This window comes from Tupaia chinensis, unplaced genomic scaffold (genome assembly GCF_000334495.1).
Source record: "Tupaia chinensis unplaced genomic scaffold, TupChi_1.0 Scaffold138500_1, whole genome shotgun sequence".
NCBI classification, from domain to species: Eukaryota; Metazoa; Chordata; class Mammalia; order Scandentia; family Tupaiidae; genus Tupaia; species Tupaia belangeri.
Genome location: NW_006198396.1, coordinates 234,500 through 247,422, shown reverse-complemented (window position 1 = coordinate 247,422; position 12,923 = coordinate 234,500). Strand labels below are relative to the sequence as shown.

The window sequence follows — 12,923 nt, the reverse complement described above, 5'->3', positions numbered from 1 at the left end:
ACGCCGCAATCCCTTCTCCTCCATTCTCCTCTCGGGATCTTGGGCACGCACGCACACGTGCCCAGTGTGAGTTTTAAGCCACCAGGTCTGGGACGCAAACTGCGGTCGACTACGTGGGAGTCCAGCGACATAGCCATTACGCTAACTGCTGGTCCCCAACTGTAATGGTTATGTCACTGGACTCCCACATAGTTGACTGCTGTTCAAGTCCTGGACCTGGGACTCATACTGGCCATATGTGTGTGTTTGCCCAAAATCCAGAGAAAAGACTGGAGGAAAAGGGATTTTGGCATGGCCATCCCCAGAGGGTAATTTCTCACTTTCTATCACTCTGTCGTTCTCTGTCTCTCTGGCATGCACACGTGCCCCATAGCCAAAAAAAAAAAAAAAAAGCCTGAATGAGAGGGACAAATTCCTGGACACATATAATCTACCAAGACTGAACCAGGAAGACACAGAAAGTCTGAATAGATCAATGACAAACAATGAAATTGAATCAGTAATAAATGACCTCCCAACAACTACAAAAATCCCATTTACTGATGGTTTCATTTCTGAATTCTACAAACATTAAAAAAGAGTTAACCCCCATTCTTCTCAAATTATTTCTAAAGGTCCGAATGGAAAGAACCCTCCCAAATTCATTTTATTTATTTATTTATTTTGAAAGAATGGCTATTTTATTTAAAAAACAAAAATCAAACAGAAAAAATGTGGGCTCTGGGAAGAGAGCTAGTCCATTCTGGCCTTCAGTGTCCTGGTAGTGATCTTGTCCTTCTCAATGACATGGACGATGACTCCCATGCCGGAAACTGCATCCCGGTCTAGAGCATTCAGCATGGCCTGGGAGATGATTTCAAAGAGGTGCTCTAGTTCTATGTTGGGCTCCCAGAGGAACTCACACATCCCATACATTTGTTTGGAACAGGTACCACTGACCACAAAGTCGTCAGTCACCATGAGGCAGCTGATAAGGTCTAGAGAGCAAATGAAGGGCTTAAAGGTCTTCGAGTCCAACCCAGGAATGATTGGCTCAGTATAGTAGGCACCAAACCGTTTCTTATACAGGAGGTTGAACACCATGCTCATGAGGGTATAAAGCTTGATCTGCTGGCCCTCCTTCAATTCATACAGGTTCAGCCAGAACTTGAGGCACTAGGCAACTGTCTGGACATCAGTGGCAAGCCTGGTCAGTCCAATATATAGTCGGTCACCCATGGAGAGATCTTCTGAAAATCCATGGTCACCATCTGTGCCTGGATTCTGAAGCACCTGTCTGTAGCAATGGCCACAGAGTTCTTCCCTTTCATGGCCATGACAGCCCCTCCATTATAGGACATAATAGACATGATTGAAGTTACTAGGACCCCCAGCTGTCACTGCAATTCTAGTAAACCAGGTTCTGCCTTTCACTGCCCCAAATTCATTTTAAAAAGCCTCCATCACACTCATCTCCACAACAGACAATAACATCATAAAATAGAAAACCATAGACCAATATTACTAATGAATATAGATCTAAAAATTAGTAACAAGATGACAACAAATCACATCCAAAAACACATTAAAAAGGTTATACACCACAACCAGTCTTTATTTCAAGGATGGAAGGATGGTTCAACATACATAAAACCATAAATGTAGCATGCCATATAAACAGAAAAAAGGATAAAAACCATATGATCATATCAATAGACACAGAAAAAGCATTTGATAAAATATAATATCTCATTATGATTAAGACACAGCAGAATCAGCACAGAAGAGATATTTCTCAACACAACAAAAGCCATATATAAAAAACCCATAGCTAACATCATACCAAATGGGGAAAAGCTGAAAGCTTTTCCACTAGAAACTAAAATAAGACAAGGTTGTCCACTTTCTCCATTCCTTTTCAACATAGTACTGGAAGTCCTAGCCAATGCAATCAGAAAAGAGAATAAAATAAGAGGCATTCAAATAGAGAAACAAGAAGTGAAATGATCTCTAGTTGCAGATGATATGATTACATACATGGAAAATCCAAAAGAATAAAAAAAAAAAAATCCTGGAAGTTATAAGTAAAATGGCAGGATATAAAATCAGCATACAAAAATGTATAGCATTTCTATACACCAACAATGACAGACTAAGGTGGAATTGTAGAAAAAAAAATACCATTTATGGGACCAGCAGTTAGCGTAATGGCTATGTCACTGGACTCCCATGTAGTCAACCGCGGTTCGCGTCCAGGACCCGGTGGCTTGAGACTCACGCCGGGCACATGTGCATGCATGTCCAAGATCCCGAGAGGAGAATGGAGGAGAAGGGATTGTGGCGTGGCCATCCCCCCTGGGGGGTGATTTCTCGCTTTCTGTCTCTCTGTCTCTCTCTGTCTGGCAAGCTCACATGCCCTATAGCGAAAACCTCTCAAAAAAAAAGAAAGAAAAAATACCATTTACAATAGCAACAAAAGTATAAGATACCTAGGAATAAACCTAGCAAAAGAAGTCAAAGACCTCTAAAAGAAAAATTATAAAACCTAAAAAGAGAAATTGAAAATGACACAAAAAGTGGAAAGACATTCCATGTTCCTGCATTGGAAGAATTAATATAATCAAATGTCAATTTTACCCAAATTAATGTACAAATTTCATGCATTACCAGTCAAATTATCAGAGACATTCTCTACAGATTTAGAAAAAGCAATCACATTGACTGTTTTAAAAAATAATTAGAATAATAATAATAATGATTGGGAAAAACATAGAAAAGTTATTGAATGATGAAGCAGGGAGATTAATGTCTCTGTATTGACTGACATGCATGGCATTCCCTTTTGAAAAAGCAATGTAATACACTGTAAAAGTTATATGTAATCCAATGTAATATAAAGAAGATTATGATGATAATAAAAATAAAAAGAAAAAAAAATAAGAAAAAAAAGCAATCACAGAATTTGTCTGGAATCATAAATGACACCATATTGGCAAAGCAATTCAGCATAAGAAGAAAGGAGGCAGCATATTACCTGGCCCCAAAATATATTACAAAACTGTGGTAATCAAAAGAGAGTGGTATTGACACAAAAACAGGTATATGGACCAATCGAACAGAATAGAGTCAATCCAGTGAGGAAAAGAAAGTCTCTTTAGCAAATGTTACCAAGAAAATTTGAGTATCCTCCTACAGAAAGATGAAACTGGACCCCTAACAAAAATAAACATTAACAAAAGTCAACTCAAAATGGATCAAAGATCTAAACCTAAAACCTGAAACTATAAAACTACTGGTGGTTAAAAAAGGGGATACTCTTGCCATAGGGCGGGCGCCACCAAAAAGGGGATACTCTTCAAGACATCAGAGTAGATAAAGACTCTTAAGACCCCCAAAGCACAGGCAATAATTCCAACAATAGGCAAACGGGATTTCAGCAGATTAAAAAGCTTCTGCACAGAAAAAGAAACAATAATTAAAGTGAATCAGCAACCACCACAATGGGAGAATATATTTGCAAACTATGCCTCAGATACAAGACTGATAACCATACTATACAGGAAATTCAAGCAGCTTAACCAAAAAAAAAAAAAAAAAAAGGAAAAGGAAGGAAGGAAAGGAAACAAAGAAAAAATGATCAACCCAATTAAAAGATAGGCAAATTGGGACCAGCAGATGGCATAATGGTTATGTCCCTGGACTCCCACATAGTCAACTGTACTTTGAGCCCTGGACCCAGAGGCCAGACATCTGTGCATGTGTGCTTAAGATCCCAAGAAGAGGATTGAGGAGAAGGTATGATTATCTCCCCTGGGGGATGGTTTCTCACTTTCTATCTCTCTGTCTCTCTAGTGAAGGCATGTACCCTATAGCAAAAATCTCTCTCTAAAATTTTTTTTAAAAAAAGATGGGCAAATGAGCTGAATAGACAACTCTCTAAGGAAGCCATATGAACAGTTAAAAAGCATATTAAAAATGCTTCACTTCCTTTACCATAAGGGACATGCAAATCAAAACCACAATGAGATATCACCTAACCCCAGTTAGAATGGCTAAGGTTAAAAAAGTAAAAATTGATATGGCTGTGGTGAAAGGGAACTCTCCTACACTGTTGGTGGGAATGTCTATACTGTGGAGAACAATATGGAGGTTCCTCAAAGATCCTAAAATAGAACTATCACATGAGCCAGCAATTCTACTCCTGGGTATCTACCCAAAGGATAGGAATACTCTCAGTCAGAAAATTACTTGCACATCCATGTTTATTTTATCATTATTCACAATTGCTAAGACATAGAAACAACTCAAATGCCCATGGAATACTCAGCCATTAAAAAAAAAATGACCCTGGCATTTGACAGAAAATAGACAAACATGGAAGATATACTGCTAAGCAAAGAAAGCCAGACTATGAAAGAGAGGCATTGTATGTCCCCATTCAAATATACTGAATGTCTGCACTCTATAGCAGAAATTCAAAGACTGGAAGATAGAAAAGCATGCAGAACAATTGTGGATACTAAAGACAATGTGGCCTAAAGGGGGGAAATGGGGGAGGGTGAGAAGAAGGGAAGCAAGGGGAAAAGAAAGAATCAAGACATTTAAGAAACACAAAAATGGAAAACATTGATGATAATGTATATGATAATATCTTTAACTAGACTAATATGCAGTGTAGTCATGCTGGGAAAATTCACTCTGCATGTTATAATGATATACAGTGATTTAATGTATAAAAAATAAAATATATGTAAAAATATTTTTCAAATGTCAGGACAGCCTTTACTTTTTAAAAATAATTTTCAATGGCAGAAATACATTATAAACACTTATTAAATGTATTACCTGCACACATTTTATGGTCAATGTCCTAATGTATCAACTTGCTGAAAGAAGAAAAGATATGAGAAAGAAAAATTCATTCCTAGAATTTTAAACCTGGCTATGCATTAGACTCACACAGAATTTTTAAAGACACATATGTATGCTGCTCTCCCTTCCGTACTTTAGACCTATTTAATTGGAAACTCTGAGATTTGGGTTCAGAAATCTGAATCTTCAAAGATCCTCATGTGACTGATAAACTTCCAGATTTGAGAACCAATGTTAGATCATTTAGATATCTACTGTCTGCAACCCCACAAGAATTTCTATACTATAGCATAACAAAACAAATTATTAATGTATTGGTAAAAATAGATTTCTATGACTTACAGATTATTTTTTATAAAATTTAGTATAAAATTAGGTTGCATTTAAAATGTTTCAAATATTTTTATTTATTTAATTTAATTTCCTATTATTATTTTTTTAATTTGACCAGACAAAAACAGAGAAAGAGAGAAAGGGAAAGTGAGAAAGCAAGCCGCCAGGTCTGGGACTCGAAAAGCAGTTGGCATGTAGAAATCAAGCATCTTTAACTGCCACTTGTTGGCCCCCTATTTTAAATGTTTTATGATACTTTAATATTACAGTGCATCGATGTCTTTGGTATAGTGATAGTTTATACTACATTTATGTCCATTTCATATGACTTGGCATAATTCTTTTTTGTGTGGAGAGGTTTTTGCCAAAGGGCACGTGCACTCGCTAGAAAGACAGAGAGAGACAGAGAGACAAAAAGTGAGAAATCACCCCCCAGGGGGATGGTCATGCCACAGTTCCTTCTCCTCCATTCTCCTCTCAGGATCTTGGGCACACACACACACACACACACACACACACACACGCACCCAGCGTGAGTTTAAGCCACAGGGTTCAGGGCTCGAATTACGGTCGACTACATAGGAGTCCAGTGATATAGCCATTACACCAACTGCTGGTCCCAACTTGGCATAATTTTTTACTACTTTAAATGATTAGTGATTTGGGTTAGCCCATGGCATGGTGGTTAAGATTGTTGGATCCCGGGACCAGCAGTTAGCGTAATGGCTGTTTCTGGACTCCCACGTAGAAGACCGCGGTTTGAGTCCTGGACCCGGTGGCTTAAACTCACACGAGGCGTGTGTGTGTACGTGCCCAGAATCCCAAGAGGAGAATGGAGGAGAAGGGATTGTAGCGTGGCCATCCCCCCGGGGGGGTGATTTCTCTGATTTCTCGCTTTCTGTCTCTCTGTCTCTCTCTGTGTGTCTGGCGAGCGCATGTGCCCTATAGCAAAAAAAAAAAAAAAGATTGTTGGATCCCTTGAGCCAGCAGATTGTGTAGTGGTTATGTTGCTAGACTCCCACATGGCTGACTGCAGTTCAGGTCCCAGACTTAGTGGCTTGAAATTCATGCCAGGTGTGTGTGGATGCATGCCCAAAATCTCAGAAGGAGAATGGAGATGAAAGGATTTGCAGCATGGTCATTCCCCCTGGGGCGTGGTTTCTCACTTTCCCTCTCATTGTCTGTCTCTTTCTCTCTCTCCCTAGTGAGCACACATGCCCTAAGGCAAAAATCTTTAAAAAGAAAAAAAAAAAAGATAGTTGGATCCCATGTGGCTTGAAAACATGCTGGGAGGACCAGCACATGGTATAATTCTTAAATCGCTAGTCTCCGATATAGTTGAGTGTGGTCCAAGTCCCAGACAGGGTGGCTTAAACTCATGCCGGACCCTTGTGCATGTGTAACCAAGTTTCTGAGAGGAGAATGAAGGAGAAGGGATTGCAGGATGGCCATCCCTCCTGGGGGGGGATTTCTCACTTTCTTTCTCTCTCTCTCTGTCTGGCCAGTGTATGCGCCCTATAGCAAAAATCTCTCTCCAAAAAGAAAAAGAAAAGAAAAACATGCAGAGCATGTGTGTGTGCATACCCAAAATCCTGAAAGGAGGTAGCAATGGAGAAGAAAAGATTGCAGCATGAACATTCCCCATTGAGGTTGCTTTCTCACTTTCCTCCTCTCTCTGTCTCTCTCTGGTGAGTATACACACCCTCTAACAAAATCATTTTAAAAAATCAAATTTATAATTCCTATATCTTTGCTTTTATGCCACATTGTTGCTTCTAATTATGATTTATTTGATTCTGAATCTTTGGCCAGGGAAACAGTCTCTTTTGTTTTTGAGAGAGGTTTTTGCTATAGGGTACGTGTGCTTGCTAGAAAGACAGAGAGAGACAGAAAGTGAGAAATCACCCCCCCAGAAGGGATGGCCATGCCAAAATCCCTTTTCCTCCATTCTCCTCTCAGGATCTTGGGCACGCATGCACACAGGCCCGATGTGAGTTTAAGCCACTGGGTCCAGGGCTTGAATCGCAGTGAACTACATGGGAGTCCAGCGACATAGCCATTATGCCAACTGCTGGTCCCAATATGATTTGTTTTATGACATGCTTTCCAGTAACATCAAAAAAATCAAGGCCTGCCTGTACAAATGTAGCTCACTTATCACAAAAGATACATTCCTGAAAAGTTACATAAATTGAATTTTTATCAGTAAACTCATTTAAAATCTACTGAGGGCCCACTATACCTAAAAAGAACCCATTGATAAAGAAATAAACACTTGTAGAAACTTAAGGCTCATCCTTTATTTTTTTCTGAAAACTTCAATTTAATACAAAGGGACATTTGAACACTGATATTTAAGTAGAACCTAGTCTAGGCTACACTGCAAATGGTATTTTTCTTGATTACCAAACTGCAGATAAGATCATTTTACTTGAAAAAAATCACTGAATCTCCTGCCCATGGAGGTTATTTTTCATAGTGCTGTGGATATTGATGACAAGTCAAAATTTTCTGTACTCAGTCTGAAAAAGATCAGAATATAGACAAATGTTTATGCAATATCCAAGTCAGCAGGTGAAGTTGGCAAATGTGAGGTTCTTCTTTTTTCAGAATGATAAATACAAACACAGGTTAACCTATACGCTTAAATGGTGAGGACTTCTGAGTTGCAAACAGGTAATGTAGATGCTAGAGCCAAATGAAAATGTAAGAGCTATTTGCTCAAAAGAAGAATGCTGTGAAGACTAGCAATTTCTCAGAGCAGAAGAGATTAAGTCATAAAAGGCATGCAAAAGTATTTTTTTTTCTTGAGAGAGAAAGAGAGAGATTTTTGCTATAGAGTGCATACACTTGCCATAGAGACAGAGACAGAAAAATGAGAAAGTCACAATCTCTTCTCCTTGGGATTTTGGGCATGCACACATGTGTTTCAAGCTGCCAGGTCTGGGATTCAAATCTTGGCTGACCACGTGAGAGTCCAGCGCCTTAATTACCACACCATCTACTGTTTCCATAAAAGTATTTTTTTTAATTGAAAGCACTATGCAAATAAAGAAAGCAAAGTCTTCAGATGAGAGTGAGGATGGGGCAGTGTTACTGAAGGTGAGAGGAGAAAGTATGACAAAATCTAGAGAAGAGAGAAAGTGAATGGGAAAAAAAAAAAGCCTAAAGGTCTCTAATTTGAGTTCTGTGATCATGAATTTAAAGTGACCCAGCAAGTTGCACAGTGGTTAAGGAGCTGGACTCCCATATGGCTGACTGCAGTTGAAGTCCTGGACCTAGCAATTTGCTTTCCCACTTTCTCTCTTTCTCTCTCCTCTCTTGTCAAGTTAAAAAATAAAAATAACTAAAATTTAAAAATTCTTTTAAAAAAATAAAATAAAAAAGCAAGACTAGGCAATGTGGTCACTTGTTTTCTGTTTGTTTTTTTGAGAGGTTTTTGCTATAGGGTGTGTGCGCTCACCAGAAAGACAGAAAACAAAAAATCACCCTCCAGGGGGATGTCCATGTTGCAATCCGCCATGCCACAATCCCTTATCCTCCATTCTCCTCTCAAGATCTTGGGCATGCACGCACACGCACCCAGCATGAGTTTAAGCCACCAGGTCCAGGACTCAAACTGCGGTCAGCTACATGGGAGTCCAGTGACATAGCCATTACACTAACTGCTGGTCCACATTAACTGCTGGTCCCTGTGGTCACTTGTTTTTCTTCAGCCATTTTTACTGCATGGGTACAAGAGCCAAGAAAGCATAAAGTTACCAAGATTGTGATTTTTTTCAAGTAAATAAAAGGAAGTAAGAGGGAACAAGGGAATTGAGGGTAAATGCATGCAAGGAAATTGACTTAGAGTGGTGGCAGTAAAAATAGAAAAAGATTTTTTAAAAAGTGAAAGGTACAGGACCAGCCAATAGTATGATTGTTACACTGCTGGACTCCCACTTAGTTGACCATGGTTAGAGTACCAGACCCCGTGGCTTCAAACTCACGTCGTGAGTGTGTGTGTATATGCCCAAAATCCCAAGAAGAGAATGGAGGAGATGGGACTGTGGTGTAGCCATCCCTTTTGGTGGGTGATTTCTCACTTTCTGTCTCTCCATCTCTCTGGTGAGCACATGCGCCCTATAACAAAAATCTCTCTCTTTAAAAAAAAAAAAAAGAAAGGTAAGACTGAGATACTCCCTGAAGATAAGATTGGTAAGATTTAGCTAAGGCACATGATAGGCTAAAAAATGCCTAAATACTTGTCATGAAAACTACTGCACAGATGGAATTTAAGAGATCAGTTTTAAATATAGATTTCCTCAAGTAATGCCAAACCACCTGAGATGCACAAACAAGGCATATATTTGAAAAATGATGGCATAGAGAAATTAGGAGAAAAAGACAAGTATATTTTGCTGAAACTGGCAATAGATTTCATGATGAGCAAGGAAATCAGTGGGTAATGGAATAAATTATCACCTAAGAGATAGTGAGGTAGAGAGGCAAAATGGGCTTCTAGGACAGAATTAGTAATAGAGACATGAATCATGAGATGAACCATGAGAAAACAGGTATTTTGTTGTGTGGTTTACTCTTGTTTCTCTCTCTCACACCCCTTATCTTTTGCAGCATAATTGAAATCACAAAATACAATACTGAAATCACAAAGTACAAAATTCTAATGATATAAATAATTAAGAAGGTGTAGAATCATAAAATATCACACACACACATACACACAACTGGAATGAATTCAAACACATCAGGAAATATGTGGTGCAAAATCCTTCAAATTTGTTTAAAAGCAGTTATTATCATACTAATAAGGAAATAGTACAGTACAGAAGACAAAACTGGGGATCTTAAGACCTAGCTTCTACTCAATTTGTGTAATCTGAGCTTTACTTTCATCATCTGTACATAAAGAAAGGTAATGACACTCTCCCTACAGCAATGATAATGATTCTATGAATAGAAACATAAAATTCCTGATGGTAGGGACATATACTATCTCGTTTGCCACTATACTCTAGCACTTGGTCTAGCACACAACAGAAGTGTATGAATACTGGTTAAGTAAATGGGTATGAGAAAGTACTTTTATACCAGAGAGTGCTATACAAAATCAATTTGGAATTTCTTCTTAATAAAAATTATTATGAAATAAAAGCTGTTTCTACAATTATAACAATATAAAATTTAACATTTCAATATATATTAGGTTATCAGGAAAGTCATGACATTTTCCTATGCAAAAAGGAATCACAATTTTCCAGACAACCAAATATATTTTATGCATTGTATCTTATTTCTTTCTTATATGGTAATTATGGACTAGCAGAGCTTAACAGGACAGTTGGAAAACATAAGCAGTTAATTCTAAAATTATTTCTTGGACGAGTTCCATGAAGGCCAGAGACAAAAGGTCAAAGACAAAAACGGTGAACTTTTTAATCAGTGAAGCTACTTTCTTTTGGGAGTATTTACACTGGAAGCCTACTAAAAATGACAGAAGGATTATGTCATCACATATGAAATATATTAAGAAAGTTAGAAGCTCCTTTTTTTCCCAAAAACATCTCCCTGTAGTCCCTAATGATCCCTTTACCTTTACACTTGTCCTTTATACCTAGTCAATGCCACCTATTTTAATTTCTGGCTTTTCTAGTCCATTAGGCCTTTACCATTATATTTACATTTTTTTATTTCAATTTCCTTTAAAATTTTTTTTTAAATGCTACCTTTTTGAAATGGGTCAGTAGATGGTGTAGTGAGAGAAATTTAACAAAAATCCATTCAGTTAAAATGAGAGAATTTGACTTCCCTCTTCAGACCCCTGGCCTAAGGGACACTGAGGCAGTGCCCCCACTCCAGCTCCAGCCCCATGACCCCAAGCCATACACCCCTATCTCTGTCAGCCAAGTAGACTCTTTTTTCCCCCTTCTCCTCTTGTTTCATTTGTAAATTTCTCACTTCTCCTTACCACAAACTCCCTCAGCTCTACAACCACCCCAAGTCCATCTTTAGACCCCTGGCCTAAGGGGTACTGAGGAAGGGCCCCTGCCCCAGCTCTGGACCCAGGACCCCCAAGACAGAGACCCCTATCTCTGTCAACCAGGTAGGCTTTATTTTGTTCCTTTTCCTCATCTCTCATTTGTAAATTTCTCACTTCTTACCACACAGGAAATGCCCTCAGCTCTACAGCCACCCCAATTCCATCTTCAGACCCTGGGCGAAATCGCGCACCACAAGCTATGCTGCACGCAACTGTTTCTTTATTCTCCTTCTTACTTTCTTCCCTCTTACTTGGTCCTCTGTTCCTTTATCTCCGCACTCCTAGACAGTCGAGAGAGGTCTAGAATTATAGTTCTGAAATATTCTAATATTTTAAGACTCACTGGGATCCCGCCTTTTACTGAACCACCTGAGAAAAAGGAGATACTTTTCTCCATAAACCTGAATAGAATACTCCTCCTTGGATAAGACTGCTAACCAACAGAAGAGAGACTTTGGGAGTCTTCAGTCCATAGCAAAAGGGAAACACACTTGCTCCTATTCAAGGAAACATTCTTTTAAAAGGTATTCCAAAGGGAACACATCTCCCAATGGCTAGAAGTAGAAGAAGAGCCTCAGGTCTGAATAAAGCAGGAAATATGTCTTCATCAAAAGAACACAGTGACTCCCTTCCATTTCTTAAAAAAACAGAGGACGTTACCAAAGTGTCTGAGAAAGAATTTAGAACATTCATGGTGAATAAATTCTATGAATTGGAACAGAAGAAAGACAATGAACTACAGGAGATTAGAAAGTCCTTCCAGGATTTGAAAGAAGAAATGGACACACTAAGAAAGAATCAGATGGAATTATTAGAGGTGAAGTCTGTAATACAGGAAACCAAAAACTCTCTTGAAAGTATTAAAAGTTGATTAGACCATGCTGAAGATCGAATCTCTGATGTAGAAGATAAAACCTCTGACCTAGAGAAAACCACCAAAAAGATAGAAAAAATTTTTTAAAAAATGAAGATAACATCCGAGAAATACTAGATTCCATTAGACATCCTAACATACGAAAAAATGGTATCCCAGAAGATGAAGAAACTAATATGGGTAGGGAACAAAGACCACAGGTAAAGACAAGATACTAAAACATCCAGGCTCAAGAAACACAAAGGACCCCAAATAGAATCAACACAAGAATTTCTTCCCCAAGGCACATCTTAGCCAAACTGGCAAAGACCACAGATAAAGACATGATACTAAAACTGTCAAGAGAGAAACAACAAGTGACTTACAAAGGTCATTCTATCAGATTAACATCAGACTTCTCAATGGAAACAATGCAAGCAAGAAAAGAATGGGAAGATGTATTGAAAGTGTTAAGAGAGAAACTATTTCAACGAAGATTATTATATCCTGCAAGATTACCTTTCATATGGGAAAAAAAATTAAAATCTTCTCAGATAAACAAAACATGAAACAAATTGCCAACATCAGACCAGCTCTTCAAGAAACCCTAGAGATGGGAACCAGCAGTCAGCGTAATGGCTATGTCACTGGACTCCCACGTAGTCAACCGCGGTTCACGTCCTGGACCCAGTGGCTTAAAACTCATGCCAGGCACGTGTGCATGCGTGCGAGAATGGAGGAGAAGGGATTGCGGCATGACCATCCCCCCTGGGGGGTGATTTCTCGCTTTCTGTCTCTATGTCTCTCTCTGTCTGTCTGGCGAGCGCATGTGCCCTATAGCGAAAA

The 12,923-nt window shown here is 38.8% G+C and overlaps 1 protein-coding gene and 1 pseudogene across 1 annotated transcript in view; both read right to left on the bottom strand.

Moving 5' to 3' along the window:
* LOC102481074 (ectodysplasin-A-like) overlaps positions 1-12,923 on the bottom strand; it is a 456,842-nt gene that overhangs the window by 393,529 nt on the left and 50,390 nt on the right. The window lies entirely within an intron of this gene.
* LOC102479801 (proteasome subunit beta type-3 pseudogene) lies at positions 720-1,351 on the bottom strand (annotated as a pseudogene).